General features: G+C 43.7%; 1 protein-coding gene across 7 annotated transcripts in view; it reads left to right on the top strand.

The window, feature by feature from the left end:
• The window catches only part of Znf827 (zinc finger protein 827), a 233,663-nt gene that overhangs the window by 5,283 nt on the left and 211,826 nt on the right, over window positions 1-16,554 (top strand). The gene's annotated exons all lie outside the window — the stretch shown is intronic.

The following is a 16,554-nucleotide window of genomic DNA, read 5'->3' on the forward strand; positions in this document are numbered from 1 at the left end:
CACTACTAACCTAAGCCTTGGGTCTCTGATTTAAAATTCTACACAGTCATTTCCTTCTGGGCCACTGAAGAGTGTGTATGTGTTTGTTTTTGTTACACGGGCCTCATACATATGCAGAAGGAAAAAAAAAAACCAACATTATGTCCTATAGAGATGAATAGGGAAGTCTACCATCTACAGATCCTAGGGATATTCTATAGTAACTTGGGGGTGCTGCCCAGCAAGGGATGTTCAGCCTACTTTAAGGGATGGGTTTACAAATTATTATTCAAAATAAAGGCTGTTTTGTAACTTACAGCAGTAACTAACATCTTGGGATTTAAAGTATGACTCCGCTGTTGTTGATGCCTTTCACAAAAGTTCCTTAATTAATAAAGTCCAATGCCACGTTCAAAAGAACAGCTTAGAGTTCCTTTGAGCTATACTGGGTGCTTATCTTCCAGCAGAATCCTGAGTAGTGTAACTTAAGAATATCTTGTCAGCCCAAGAAAGGAAGAGAGAGAATCTGATGCAAGACTGTTTGCCAGGCATGGGGTTCAGCACTTGATGGGCATAGGTACACTTGGTACCACAAGCTGAAGCTGGGAGGGGGCTAGGATGAGCTCCTGCATTGATTCCATCTGCAAGCCTTTTTACCCATGGGTGATCAGCACTTTGAAGATTTTCCCCATTAGCATCATCAATTTCCAAATAAGCACGTGTTAAGTTTAGACCCTATTATTATATTCATCATTGGAAATTTGCCCGATACCTATTCCCTAGGGGGAGCAGGAAGGAAAAGTTAATAAAACATTTGTTTTATTATCCCAGTATTTTCACTGTTTATTCAGTTGCAGGTCAAGACCGGACCCAGTTACTGTGCTTTTCATTGACGAGACTTTAACAGATTCGCTCTGGCTCTCTAGTAAAATTGGGAAGTGAAACGACTGGAAGGCAACAGGATTCCTCATTTCTGTACTTTTATGAGTCTTTTCATGTCTGGTGAAAGAGAAAGAACTTAGCTCTTTCCCACAATTTACTCGTATTCTTCCGTTTCACAGTGACTGGGCAGGACTAACCGTGGCTGGAGCCATGTTGGGAAAATTTCAGTCTGAAATCGTGGAATATTTCACAGCCCCTTTCAGCCAGGCCTCATGATCCCAAGGTACCAAGAAGCAGTCTAGGGGGATGTTTGGGAATGATGCTGTCTGCTCTCCAAAAAGAGCATCTGTGTATTCCTAATACAGAAAGAAAGGTATCACTGAAGGTTCCTGTTAAAATAAGGAAGATAGCTCAAAAATCACATTCCTTCTAATGCTTCAGAATAGATTCTAATAAAAGAATTGATTTTTAATTTTATCTTCGTGCTGCCATTGCGCTCTGGAGATGACACAGCCAGTGTGAGTTGAAAAGTCTCTCGTGCAAAGTGTTAATAAATTGTGCTGGAGGAGTATAAATTGGAAAGCCTTCGGCTGGCTAGCTTGGTGCTTGCTGTGCGTTTGGTACTTAAGCCTTTGAATGGTTTCTGCCTGGAGTCTTGCAGTGGGGGTGCAGAAAACCTCTGCTGTGACAGGCTTTAAAATCCGATGGACACAGGTTGTGGACACAACTCAAGGGAGAGTGTTTTGGAATAACCAAGTAGGTTTCTCCTAGGGTCAAAAGTTGGTTTAGAACAGAAGGAGTCTTATTAATTACTATCAACATGTGCTTGTAAGATAAAACCAGATTTAAAACAAAACATGGTGCTGGGTTGAATTGGAATATTAGTTGAGTTCCGATTGTGTCCGCGTACATTGAGTTTCACAAAAAGAAAACAGAAGACTTTTCATCTCATATCCCTCACATTGCATGCACATTGGTACTTTTAGATTCAAAGATGGGCAGGAATTCTAGTTCACTGGGGCGGCTGTGACAAAATACTTTTGTTCAGGTACGTTATACAATATAGACGTTGCTTACAGGGAATTTCAAGATCAAGGAGACCACAGATTCTGTGTTATTTGGAGTTGACACCCATCGCTTCTGCTACAGCGCTGTGTCCTCACATGGTGAAAGAAGGGATGGTTAAGTTTCCTGGGACAGTTCTGTCCTTATGACCTAATCACACCCCTGCCCCCGAGAGGATCCCCTCTGATGTGATCACACTGGAGATTGTTTCAACAGAGGAGCTGGGTAGTGGTAGTGGGTGCGGGCATGAACACCCACAAAACAGCCCAAGGCCTGAGGAGGGAGGATCACCTTGCTACTGTGTAGTTGTCTGGGTGTCTCTGTTATTCTTCAACACCATCAGCAAAAGCCAAAAGGCATCCTATTCCCATGATCAGCTTTATATGTCCTTTAGCTCTCATTCGAAGTTGCCTTGTCCTCCTCCGTTTTCCATTCTTCAAACATCTGCCGAAGCATTAGAATGTGAGAGGAGAAAACAAACAGCCGGCTGGCGCTTGTCCTCCATTCTGAATGATGTATTAGTAATTTTCTATAATTTAATCAGACCGGTCGCAGAACAAGATAATGAGAGTATGACCTACAAAATGGGACTTTTGGGTACGTTAAAGGATTTCTAGCATGAGGGTTTACAAGGCTGTGGGCTTTGTGGTGAAGGAATAGATTTTGGGATTTCACTTACTGTAAAGGCCTAGTTATGGTAAGAAGTGTGGGTTGTTTTTTTTTTTTTTTTTTGAAAAAAAATATTTTATTTATTTATTTGAGAGAGAGAGGGAATGGGCATGCCAGGGCCTCCAGCCATTGCAAACAAACTCCAGACACATGCACTACCTTTTTTTGCATCTGGCTTACACGGGTACTGGGGAATCAAACCTGGGTCCATAGACTTCACAGGCAAGCACTTTCACCGCTGTACTATCTCTCTGGCCCTAAGAAGTATGAGTTTTTGTTCATCTGGTTTCCTTACTGTTTTGGCCTAGTTCATGTACTCTTAGGGTCTCATCTTGGGGTACAGATTGTGAGTGATGCTCCTGTCCTCTTTTTATGCGCTATTTTCTGTCCCCTCCTCTTATAGGTGCAGCTCAGTAACTCATACCATCTAGGGCTAAGTGTACAAAACATTTTATGGCTCATGGTAGCAGAGATGTCTTCTGTCATATTTTATAAGATAATAATGTGCAAAGCACAGACCTTCAAAATAGCCGAGGGTACATAACGGGCTGCAGCTCTTAGCTGCTTCCTCCCTGCTGTTTGGGAACAAGTTTTGTATTTCTATCTCCTGTCTGTAAATTATATTTTTTTATGATATTGGAGAATAGTGTATGACTAGGTGCTGAAGTGGGGGACCTGTCAGATGGCTTTTATCACTCCCTAGGGGCACACCTTGAGTAGAATTGACGGCGACACAAGGTAGTTTCATAAATTAACTTCAGACTTTGGTTCATTACTCATCTTGGGCCTCGTGGTTGCATATTGCTGTTTATTTTCTAAAAAAACTCTCACACACACACTCAAATGCTGTACTGTGACTAATTTTATGAAATGCACTGATACACACCCACAGTCTTAGGTCAGAATGTGACCTTTAGTCGTTCGGCTAGGAGTTTCAGTGTGCCTAAGAGGCTATATTGTTTCCAACTGCCCAGACCTTTAGATTTTTTTTTTTTTAAATAAAAGTAGCTTTCTACCACCAAAGTTCTGTCTCTATTATTCTTAAATGGCCAGGTACTTTTTGATTCTACTTTTTTAGAAAATCCAGGGCCTGGAGATATGGCTTAGAGGTAGAGAGAGCACATTCCTAGTGTGCGGAAGGCTCTGAGTTCGAGCCTCAATGCAGGAGAAGGAAATCTCAACTCTGTCAAGTTTTATGGATCAGTGAGGAATACATGCATAGACCTTCTCAGTGTCTGGAAAAGCAAACCCTAAAATAAACTCTCTCTTTCTCTGCTAATTTCTACATGGGTCAGAAAAGTGGTTAGACCCCATTAGAAGCAAGGTGTGAAGGACTAAAGTGAAGGGCACAGGAGAGATGTGGATCTCAGGGTGAATTGTTTTGAGTGTTCTGAAGAAGTTGGCCTTCAAAGGGGACTGAGGAAGGCCAGGCGAAAATGATCTTTTCCACGATTGATCCATAGCACTCGACTTTCCCATTGCCTTTGAAATGAGCTGCTGTACTTGTGGAGGGTGATAGATTTTTCTCAAGTTATATAGTCTGGTGGTGTATTTTAAAAAGCTCCCATTGTTTTGTAATGAGAGGGAGAAAAGATCCTCTTTCCACTTTGCTGTATACAGTATAAGGAAAGCAAAAACAAAGAGCTCATGTGCTTTTGAAGTTCGTGGGGTCATGGTCAAGTGCACAAACTCCTGTGCTGAGCTGGTCAGATCCCAGCTCTGCCTCTGGCTAGCCGTGTGACCTTGGGCAAATGATGTGACGTCTCTGTTATCCAGTCACCTCATCTTTAAATAGTGATAATCGTTCCTGTATCATAGCATTACAAGAACTGCTTGACTACATATAAATATAAATGCATATAAATGTTGTACATATACGCAGAATCCTGCCTATAACATATTATTAGGTATATGAAGTCTGTTTGCTTAGCTTGTGATTAGAGTAGCATTTCATATAGCACTTGATGGGTGTTGCTGGGTTTTTTCATTAATATTTTCTTTTCCATAGATCTCATTAGTGGGTGAGCAAGAACAATAAAATATGGTAAAATCCACTTATGAGGCTATTATTATTATAGGGCTTGACTAACACTTGTTCCATAGGCCAGGTCTAATAGACTCTTGCAAGAGGAATGAGTTCCTCTTTGTATATGATTTGGCCGTAATTATATCTAGCTTGCGTAATAACTATATGAGTGATGATGAGGTTCATGCTAAAGTAAGGTCGTAAGTCCTCCGACAGTGACTGATAGTGAGGCTGAAATGAGAAGATAGGTGTGCAATAAAGGCTTGTTTAGTTATTTATTCAACAGGCAGGCCACTGATTAAAATGACCGAGAGGAAATTGACATTGGGTTTTCCATATGTTGCATAGGTCATAGTTCAAAGAGGGCACAAAGGAGAGACAAGAGTCTGTTATTTCTAATCACAGGGAACCAGTCCAAGAAAGCATTTCTAGTGTGTGTTCAATGAAGGTTGGAGGGGTGTGTGTGTGTGTGTGTGTGTGTGTGTTATATTATATCAGAGGTCATAAACTGATGTGTTTTGTTCTGACAGTATGTTTAAAAACTCAAGACAACATTTTGGAAATTGGACATTTCACACAAGCACACAAAAAAATTGTAAAAAAAAAAGAAATCTATATTTCCAGTTTCTTTTGAACACTTGGAAAAGCCAGCAGCACTGGGTCCACCTCCCCACATGGCTGCAATCTGCTATAGTTGGTGGCGGCTGTCTCCCGTCCCTGGGCATGTGCTTGCCAGTCTGCCACAGTTCCTGCTACCCGGCTACTGCGTTCACATATGCATATACACCTGCCCACTTCCCCCAGGTCTGCTGCGTAGTGGTCCCTGAAGGCACTTGGATTAGAAACCGTTCTACTTTCTGTAGCATTTTTTTCTGATCTTTTAATTCATCACCATGTCGAAGATATTGTGAACCATATTGCGGGGTGGTGTCGAAGAACATTGTACGGTAAGGATGCGTTTCCTGGCTCCACATTTGAGCTGCAACATACAGTAGCGAGAGACTGTCACTCTCTCTGCCTTGTTTTTCTCATTTGTAAGATACAGAAATGTAGTTTCTGCAGGAACTGTGTGAGTTCCTCCATGTGGATTTTCAGATGCATGTCTGGGCATATGGTATGCATCCAATAAAGGCTGCCCACACTAATCTATCTGGGGTGTGGATTCATTTCCACTGAAAGGAACCGAGGATTCCTGTTGCCCTTCAGTCTCTGGTCACTGTTAAGCAATCCAACAGTTGTCATCTCTAGCTGTGTGTTAAACTCATCTGGGAGACTTGAAAAGTACAGACACCCCCAGATTGAATTCAATTATCCCAGGGACTAGCCATTTTTTATAGAGCTCCCCGGTAATCTGAATGAGCAGCCAGAGTTGAGAATCCCTTCAACTTGCTAGGACTTCCACTCTGGGATGATGTCATGTTATGTCAGCCAGGAATAAAGGCATGGGTAGTTGGGCCAGGACAGGTTACTGACCATACGTTGTTAGATCTTAAAGCCGAAAATTGGATCATGGACTTGAGTAATTGGCTCTAACTTGCCCAGGCTGGAAATGAGAGGTTCAGGGAAGAAGCCGTGCTAGACAGAAGGCATGGACTCCAGCCTAGCCTTCAGGTCCCCTGCCACGGGGAGAGCCGTCTTTTCATGTTCTCCCTTCACCAAGAGTTCTCAGGGTCTCTCTGACCCCGGAAAAGTCACTTCACTCCTCTTGTGTTTAGGTAATGTCATCTTATAAAGCATTTTTTTTTTAAACGTCTTACTTTGTGGTTCCAGAAAAACTTTTACTCATATCTACTTAGGAGGCAGGTGGAGGAGGCCAGCTTCCTTCACTTAGGGATGGAGAAACCCAATTACCTGCCTGCATGGGACCATTGGATGGGCCCTGGGGCCCAGAGCAGCTTCGGGATGTGAGATCTCCCTGGGTCTAACTACCTGAAGGTGTTGCCTTGGCCAGGTCAGTCCAGCTCAGACACCATGTCTCACCATGTCCTCAGGTGCTGGTGGTGAAACACATGGATTCTTCAATTCATAAAAATCACTACCAGTCATGTTTAGTTTATTTGGCTTTATTTTTTACAAACAGAGTTTTGTTGCAGTTACCTTCTCCTTGCTGGGACAAAGTGCTCGATCACAAGCAGCTGATGGGAGAAACGTCTTATTTCTGGCTTACAGTCACAGGGGAGCTTCGTGGAGCCCGGGGAAAGCATGGCATGAGCAGAGGCTGTCACCTCTGCCGCAGCAGGTGGACGACAGCAGCAGGAGCGTGAGCAAGGGGAAGCTGGCTCTAACACCCCTAACTCCGCGTGCAACAACACACTTCCTCTAGCAAGGCTCCCACTCCCAAACTGTCATCAGCTGGGAACCAAACACTCAGAACACACGAGTTTATGGGGAACATTTGATTCAAACCGCCATACCTTTGTTTTCTCAAAGATTCAAGATCTAGGCTTTTGACCTTACATGAAACAGGATCAGAGAGCAGAATCACTCTGTGTACCAAATACTGCCGCTGGATGGCCCAGAATTAGGTCTCTCCTCTGGCCTTGTTTGGCTTTCCTTGTCAGCCCCGTCGGCTTCTTCAGAACAGGAAACACAGCTGTATTTGGGAGGAAACAGTGCAGAAGATTCTATGGTTCAGGGCTGTCCAGTACATGCCTGCCCTCTGATTTTCCCATCTAGGGGAGAGCAGACCTCAAATAAGAATTTACTGAGTCTTAGTCTGAACTTAAGGAAGGAAGAAATAAAAATTATAGTGGCTGCATTCTCACATTTGTGGGAAAAGAAGTTACACACACGCGTGCGCGCGCGCGCACACACACACACACACACACACACACACACACACCCTACAGGTTTTTGCTTATGTAGTCCAAGCTGGCCTTGAGCTCATTGTGTGGTCCACATTGATCTTGAACTCATGATCTTTCTGCCTCAGCTCCCCAAGGGCTGGGAATTTAAGAGTGCCCCATCACACACAGTTTACAAGAAGTTTAAATAGAAATTAGATGGGCTTCATAAGACAGAATTATAGAGAGTTTTGGTGAGGACTTGTTGAGTAAAAGAAAACCAATCAGCGAACCAAATAAAGCCTAATCCAATTATGTAACTGAGAAATCTTGGGTGTAAGAGGGGCTGTTTCAGCCATCTCTCAAAAGCGATTTTCTGAGGACTTCCAGGCATTTGGAGTAGGATGGGGAGAAGTGTTTCTTTACTTATTATTTATTTATTTTGGGTTTTTGAGGTAGGGTCTCACCAGCTCCAGCTGACCTGGAATTCACTATGTGGTCTCAGGGTCGCCTCGAAACTCATAGCGATCCTAATCCTCCCACCTCTGCCTCTCCAGTGCTGGGATTAAAGGTGGGCGTCACCATGCCAGGCTCTATTCTTGCTGCTGTAAATGAACTCCAGGTGCATGCGTTACATTTTGCTTCTGGCTTTACATAGGTACTAGTGAATTGAATTTGGGCTGGCAGGCTTTTAAAGCAGGTATCTTTAACTTCTGAGCCATCTCTCCAGCACCCTAACTTATCTTAAATAATCTATATTGGCCTTTTGTGTGTGTGTGTGTGTGTGTGTGTGTGTGTGTGTGTGTGTGTGTATGGTGCTGTGGAGTGGAGCCCAGGACCTTGTTCATGCTACGTACACACTGAGTTCCATCCCTTCTCAGCTCTTATCTTGACTTTTAAGGACAAAAGTAGTACATGCTTAGTTTAAAGAATTAAAGTTACATAAAATTTTTAAAAAAGGGCTGGAGAGATGGCGTAGCGGTTAAGCGCTTGCCTGTGAAGCCTAAGGACCCCGATTTGAGGCTCGGTTCCCCAGGTCCCACGTTAGCCAGATGCACAAGGGGGCGCACGCGTCTGGAGTTTGTTTGCAGAGGCTGGAAGCCCTGGCGTGCCCATTCTCTCTTTCTCCCTCTATCTTTCTCTCTGTGTCTGTTGCTCTCAAATAAATAAACAAAAAAATTTAAAAAAATTTTTTTTGTTTATTTTTATTTATTTATTTGAGAGCGACAAACAGAGAGAAATAGAGAGAGAGAGAAAATGGGCACACCAGGGCCTCCAGCCACTACAAACTCCAGATGCATGTGCCACCTTGTACATCTGGCTTAAGTGGGTCCTGGGGAATCGAGCCTCAAACCAGGGTCCTTAGGCTTTACAAGCAAGTGCTTAACTGTTAAGCCATCTCTCCAGCCCCGCGTAAATGTTTAAACCATGAAAGTCCCTTTATCCTAACTTCCACCCCCAGAAATAACCACTGAAATCAACAAGTAATATTAGAATTCAGCCTGTCTTTGAAGTGTGGATGCTCTCGCCCTGTTGGTTCACGTGATTTGAGCACTGCGTTCAGAACAGTGGTAGCAACATCACTCTTGTAAAGGGATGAGATTACATCTGTGATGCTGAGTCCACATTGGATGCTCTTATTTGAAGGGGGACAAGATAAACTACTCACCAGAAGGGAGGCAGCTCAATTTGTGGGTTCTGGGAATCATCAGGAGCTAATCACTGAGGTTATTGGGACTGCTGCATCCAGAGTGGGGCTGGGTAAAGATTGTGCATGATCTCCATCCAAATGTCTGAAGTTCTGTCAAGTACCGAGGGAGTAACTTACTCAGAGTTCTCATCCGTGTTAAACTGACTGCTTAGACCATCACTGATACTGCATTACATTCAGTCAGGGAGTGTGGGTATCAGGAATTCAAAGTTTGTAGAACTAAGCAGAGTATGAGCCATAGTCTTGGAGCTAAGTAGACATAGCATGAGACAGAAACAAATCATTTAAATTCAACCTAAAAAAAATTTGGGGGCTGGAGAGATGGCTTAGCGGTTAAGTCGGTTGCCTGTGAAGCCTAAGGACCCAGGTTTGACTCCCTAGAACCCCCATAAACCAGATGCACAAGGTGGTGCACATGTCTGGAGTTCGTTTGCACTAACTAAGGCCCTGGTGTGCCAATGCTCTCTTTCTCAACAAAAATAAAAATAAACTAAAACTTTTGAAAATTGTTTTGATGAACAATGGAGATACTGTGCAGAAAATAGACTAGAATCAATAGGGTAGAATTACAAGGGAAGATGATTTTTATTTGATTAGCCAAATAATTAAAACCAAACTAAACAATAAGACTCCTGTCGTATTAGATATGGCGGAACAAGCCCATAATCCCAGCACTTGAGAAGCTGAGGCAGGAGAATCACAAGTTCGAGGCCAGCCTGATCTACGTAGAGAGACCTTGTCTTTGAAATGAATAAACAAATAAATAATAAAAGCAAACAACATCTCTCCAATTAAAAAATACAACAACCATCAAACAGCAAAATAAATCTTGTGTGTATGGAGAAGCTGGCTTAGCCTGCCTGTCAGGGGTGGTTTTCCACAGACTTCTAGCAACTTGGAGTACAGTGGAGGGAAGTGTTGAAGTCTAGAATAATTTAATTTTATGAGAAAAGGATGTTACAGTAGAAATGCTGCTTTGCTTAATTTCTATTATAAAATCAGAAACCCGTTCCTACCTCAGGGGAAACAACTTTTTCCATATATGGAACAGTCAGCCTTTTGGGAGTTGGGGTCTGTGGTAAGTGACACAGGGCGCCACAGTGGAGCTGTGACCTGGGGTCAAGTGGGTGCTGTAGCTCCCTTGTGCAGAGTTTGGGGCACAGCGGTTCTAAGAAATGAAGGCTGCCCACAGTTCCTTCATGTGTTAACACAATACAATCTCAGTCGATAGGTACCAACGGATATGGAAGTAGTGTGGGACAGTATGCCATGAATTTGTTGTGTAAACATCTGTGGGCATGCAGACTAAGTGTGATGGGCAAAAGATTCCTGCTGAGGGTCTGGAAAGATGGCTCAGTGGTTAAGGCATTTTTGCCTACAAGGCCTAAGGACCCTAGATTCAATTCCCCAGTACCCACATAAAGCCAGATGCACAATTTAAATAAATAAATAAAATAAGATTTAAGCCGGGTGTGTGGATGCATGACTTTATTCCCAGCACTCAGGAGGCAGAGGTAGGAGGATCACCATGAGTTCAAACCCACCCTGAGATTACATAGTGAATTCCAGGTTAGCCTGGACTAGAGTGAAACCCTACCTCAAAAAAATCGAAAAACCAAAACAAATTTTTTAATTTAAATAATAAAATATTTTTAAAATTAAAAAAAATAAATGAAACATTTTTTTTTAATTTTTTTTTAAATTTTTATTTATTTATTTGAGAGCGACAGACACAGAGAGAAAGACAGAGGGAGAGAGAGAGAGAGAATGGGCGCGCCAGGGCTTCCAGCCTCTGCAAACGAACTCCAGACGCGTGCGCCCCCTTGTGCATCTGGCTAACCTGGGACCTGGGGAACCGAGCCTCGAACCGGGGTCCTTAGGCTTCACAGGCAAGCGCTTAACCGCTACGCCATCTCTCCAGCCCAAATAAATGAAACATTTTTTAAAAAAGATTCCTGTTCAGTTGCTGAGGAATGACATCCCTAGCATTCTCAAGGGAGAGGTCATCTGAGATGCTAGAAAAGAGCATTTCAAGAAGAAAGGATGCTAGCCAAGAGACATTGAAGTAAACTCAAACTAGGAAGAAGCCATTAAGAAAGGGGGCTTGCTTAATTTGCCGAACTGTCCTTGTGGTATAAGGGCTAAGGGGCAGGACAAAGGTGGCAGGTGCTGGCTAGAAAAGACTGAACATGGTAGGTATGGAGGTGTTTCGTGCAGCTCAGAAACCAGCCATCCAGGGGGCTAATTCTTTGCCTGTGATAGAGGGAGAGAGGATCCTGTCCTGGTGAAAGAGGTAGCCTTTCTTTCTTTCTTTCTTTCTTTCTTTCTTTCTTTCTTTCTTTCTTTCTTTCTTTTTTTCTTTCTTTCTTTCTTTCTTTCTTTTTTTTGATAAAATAAGTTTTTATTTATATTCTTTTTTTAAAAAATTATTTATTTATTTATTTGAGAGCGACAGACACAGAGAGAAAGACAGATAGAGAGAGAGAGAGAATGGGCACGCCAGGGCTTCCAGCCTCTGCAAACAAACTCCAGATGCGTGCGCCCCCTTGTGCATCTGGCTAACGTGGGTCCTGGGGAATCGAGCCTTGAACTAGGGTCCTTTGGCTTCACAGGCAAGCGCTTAACCGCTAAGCCATCTCTCCAGCCCTTATTTATATTCTTACAGTAAGGGGGAAGCCTTAACTTGCAAGACTAACTCTTCGGCAGTATGTACAATATACTTTTACCTCCATGGAATGGAATCAAACACAGACCGAGACTACAGAGTATACACTAGAAACCAGCAAATGCAAGGAACAGAGTAGGAAAAAAGACAAAAAATGAGGCCTAAAAACACAAAACCCTTCGCTAGGATCTGTTGATCGCAGCCAGAACCAGGCCTGGATCACGCGGCAGACAGGTCCGGGACAGGAGGAATGTGGTGGGTGGGAAAAGACTGCACCAGGGTTTAGTACCAGGTAAATGCTCTTGGTATTTACATACAAAATCAGTCGGCTCTATTTCTTAGAAATACACACAGAAAGAAAGGAAGATTTAATCATTACTTTATGTATCTGTCGCTTTACAATATCGACGTCATCAGAAATAGGGGCAATTCACACAGATTCAAATTTCAGGAGCAGGAAATAAATATCAAAACATCATCACTGGCCCTCAATACAAAACCTCTATCCCCCCAAGGCTCCCTCCCTGCCCCACCCCCCGAACAACCACCTCTATCACTCCACGTGGCTGTGGCTGTCTCACTGCTGCCGTCTCCTATACATACCACTGGTGATACATGGCCTCCGGGGGTAGCCTTTCAATTCAAGTGAAGTGGTGTCTGTTGGGGGTCTGGAGAGATGGTTCAGTGGTCAAAGGCACTTGTATGCAAAGCTTGATGGCCTGGGTTTGAGTTCCCAGTGCCATGCATATGGTCTCCCAATAGCTTCAGGAGACTTGTTGTTGTTGTTGTTTTGAGGTAGGGTTTCACATAGTCCGGGCTGACCCGGATTTCACTATGTAGTCTCAGGGTGGCCTCCCATCTACCTCTGCCTCCCCAGTACTGGGATTAAAGGTTTAAAAGCTAGATTCAGGAGTTTTATTCAAGCTTGCAACTTGGTGTCACTTTGGTGGGTCCTAGGGTTCCAGCCCTAAAGTGTGAGGGCGGACCTGGAATTCCAGACTAAAGATATGCAGAGTGCTTGAACTCTGCCCCGGGTTTCTGGAGTGTTCTTGCTTATGCTGCTGGTGGTATTTCTCTCCCGGTGGACCTGTGAGAGGGGGCCAACTTCTTGTGCCATTATGGAACTTCCCCTGAATCTACAAGCTTCAATAACTCTCGTTCCTCCCATAAACTGTGTCTGGATTGGAGGTTCATCCCAGCAATGTGAAGCTGACCATGACACCATATAAAGCCAGATGCAAAAAGTGTCACATATGTCTGGAATGCATTTGAAGTGGCAGGAGGCCCTGGTGTGCCCATATTCACTCTCTGACTGCCTCCCTTGTGCTAAATCTCTTTCTCAAATAAATAAATAAATATTTTTAAGAAGAGGCTTCTGGGTTGGAGAGATGGCTTAGTGGTTAAGGCGTTTGCCTGCAAAGCCAGAGAACCTTGGTTCAATTCCCCAGGACCCATGTAAGCCAGATGCACAAGGTGGCTCATGCATCTGGAGTTTGTTTGCAGTGGTTGGAGGCCCTGACATACCCATTCTCTGTGTGTGTGTCTGGCTCTTTCCCTCTCTTGCTCTCTCAAATAAATAAATATTAAAAAACAAAAACAAGAAGAGGCTTCTATTGAAAAAGCAACTAGGTTAGCTGGCAGTGTATATGCCTGCTGATGGGACCTAGGAGAGACCCGTCCCAGGATGGTTTTCTGGGGATCTTTGTTAACAGAGGTTCTGCCAGGGTTCACCTCCTTTCTGGTCCATCTGTACTTCTCTGCCCTCTGCACAATCAATAGGCTCCCACAATGGACTCCTGCATAATCAATGGGCTCTCACATATTCAATGAGCTCCCACATAATCAAGAGATGGGCTCTCGCATAATCAATGAGTAGGAAAGCTCTATTAGGGCAGTATCTCCTTGGAAAGGTCGTAAAATATGTACTCTTCAGAAAAAAAAAAAAAAAGAAAAAAATCTAACTCGCACATTCATAAAGAGAAGCATGATAGTCCAGCTCAAAACCTACCACCCACTAATAATTATCGATACTGTTGAACTTGTCTGGGTGTATCCTTGCCTGCTCTCTGCCCCCCAACGGTTCCTATTATCACAAATCCTGTTTATTGTTTCCTTTGCCCTTTCTGGGTGTCTTTGAAATTTGTCAGTGTGGCTGCACCCAGCCAGTCTTCTGTACCTTGATGTTTCTCACTCACCGCTGCCTTGAGAACATTCCGCGCGTTTGGAGGCCGCTGGGCTGGGCTCATTCTCTCTGCCCTCTAACGCTACACCATAGAAACATGCGGCCAGGGAGACTTGCTTTGTCTCCAATTCTTTTTTGTTGCCATCAATGGTGCTTCTATAAACACGCATGCACATATCATTGAGGCTCCAGTGTTAATGTCTCTGAGACACCGGTTCTCGAACATTTTGCCCTCAGGATCTCTTTTCCAAGAGCCTTCCAGAAGTTATCGAGGGCTCAAAACAGTTTGGCTTATTTACATCATTATGGTAGAGAATTAAAACTGAGGGATTAAATTTTTTTTTTTGGGGGGGGAGTTTTGAAGTAGGGTTTCACTGTGGCCCAGGGTGACCTGAAATTCACTATGTAGTCACAGAGTGGCCTCAAACTCATGGCGACCCTCCTACCTCTGCCTCCTGAGTGCTGGAATTAAAGGTGTGTGCCACCATGCCCCGCTTTAAATCCTTTTAAAATTTTTATATTTATTTATTTGAGAGCAGTGGACAGAGAGAGAAAGAGGCAGATAAAGAGTGAGAATGGGCACTCCAGGGCCTCTAGCCACTGCAAACGAACTCCAGATGCGTGCGCCCACTTGTGCATCTGGCTAACGTGGGTCCGGGGGAATCAAGCCTTGAACTGGGGTCCTTTGGCTTCACAGGCAAGTGCTTAACTGCTAAGCCATCTCTCCAGCCCGAAATCTTTTTATTACTAAAAAGGCTGAGTCAAACCCAGCACATGTTTAGCTAAAAAACAACATAATTTTAATAAAAAAGAAATGTTTCTTTTTCCCCTAAATAATTTAGTGAAATGAGTGGCATCTTGGTATGTTGCTCACAATCTCTAGTATGTGATTTGAGAGGAAACAACTGGGTTCTTTCATATCTCCTGCTGCCTTCAATCTGTTGCAACAGGTTAGTGAAGAAAATCTGGCTCCACGAAGACAGGGCATCACCTTTTCAGATAATTGTGGATATTTGAACTGCACCAAGTTTCTTAAAGGTTAGCTGCATTGCTGACCTAAAATATTACAACGAGCTTTTCTTGTCTGCTACCTTCCTATCTACTGGGAGGTTTTGTGTTGTGAGTGGATCTTCGTACATGAATACCAGACCTGGGCATTTGGAAAATATTGGCTCCCTGAGTTATGTAGATCTACGAGATGTTGGTATGTCTCATTGTACAGTAGAAAAATTATTTTTATCAACAGGAATGTTATCTGGAAAACCACTGACTATGGTATTGGGCATCTGTCAAGTTCCCAGGGACACATACAAGTTTTCCAAACTTTTCATGGGTGCTTGAAAGCATGAATCTTATCATTGGCTGAAAATACTGTCAGCGTTTCCTTGAAAGATCAGCTTTAGTTCATTTATTTCTAAGAAACAGTCTGTCAAAGATCCACATTTGACTGACCATAGTTTGTCAGTTATTCTTTCCATTAAAAGTAATGCACCATGAAAAGGTGGCTTGTTCGGCTCCTAACCAATCATACGTGTCCTTTTCCTTCCCATCGCCACGTGTTGTAGTAATGGCAGAAGGACTCGATGCATATATCTTATTACATACTGCATCAAAGAGATGTTTACCCAAAGAAAATACTCAGTAAAATGAATAATGTTACATGGCTTTGTCAGGATTCTTAAGTGAAACCAGCAAGTTTTTTCTGTTCATTTACGTTTCCTCTATCTTTTGTTTTTTCTTCCCTCTCCCCCTTCCTCCCTCCCTTCCTCCCTCCCTCCCTTCCTCCCTCCCTCCCTTCCTCCCTCCCTTCCTTCCTCCCTTCTTTCCTTCCTTCCCCCATCTCTCTTTCTTTTCTTCCTTCCTCTCTCCCTCTCTCCCTCTCTCCCTCTCTCCCTCTTTTCTTTCCTTTCCTTTCCTTTTCTTCTCTTCTCTCCTCTCCTCTCCTCTTCTCTCCTCTCCTCTCCTCTCCTCTCCTCCCCTCCCTTCCCCCCCTCCCCTCCCCTCCCCCCTCCCCTCCCCTCCTCTCCCCTTCCCTCCCCTCCCTTCCTCCCTTCCTCCCTTCCTTCCTTCCTTTCTTCTTTCCTTCCTTCCTTCCTCCCTCCCTTCTTTCCTTTCTTCTTTCCTCCCTCCCTCCCTCCCTTCCTCCCTTCCTTCCTTCCTTCCTTCTTTCATTCCTTCCTTCCTTCCTTCGTGTGTTCTATGTATGTACATGTATGTAGAGTCTCTTGGTACTGCAAATGAAAGCCTGTCTGGCTTTGTGTGGTAGATTTGAACTCTGAGCTGGAAAGCTTTGCAAGTAAACACTTTTAACCACTGAGCCTTCTCCCCCAAATAATACTGCAATTAAACTTATCAGTTAAATCATCTTTCTTCTATGAATATGGAGGCAAACACTACTGGCCTGGGAAGGCACATGTCTATCCAATGACTTCCAGGTTTCCCTGTTGGAGAACTCCATTGGTTGCCTCTGGTGCAGCTTGGAGATTCTCAGTGCTGCACAGGCAATGGCCAAGGTGCTTCAGCCTGGAATCTGGAAGCGTGGCTGGCCTTTCTTTGTTTCCTCCTTTCCTCAGTTCTCTCTTGGTCAGGAGC

This window comes from Jaculus jaculus, chromosome 12 (assembly GCF_020740685.1).
Source record: "Jaculus jaculus isolate mJacJac1 chromosome 12, mJacJac1.mat.Y.cur, whole genome shotgun sequence".
Lineage (NCBI taxonomy): Eukaryota > Metazoa > Chordata > Mammalia > Rodentia > Dipodidae > Jaculus > Jaculus jaculus.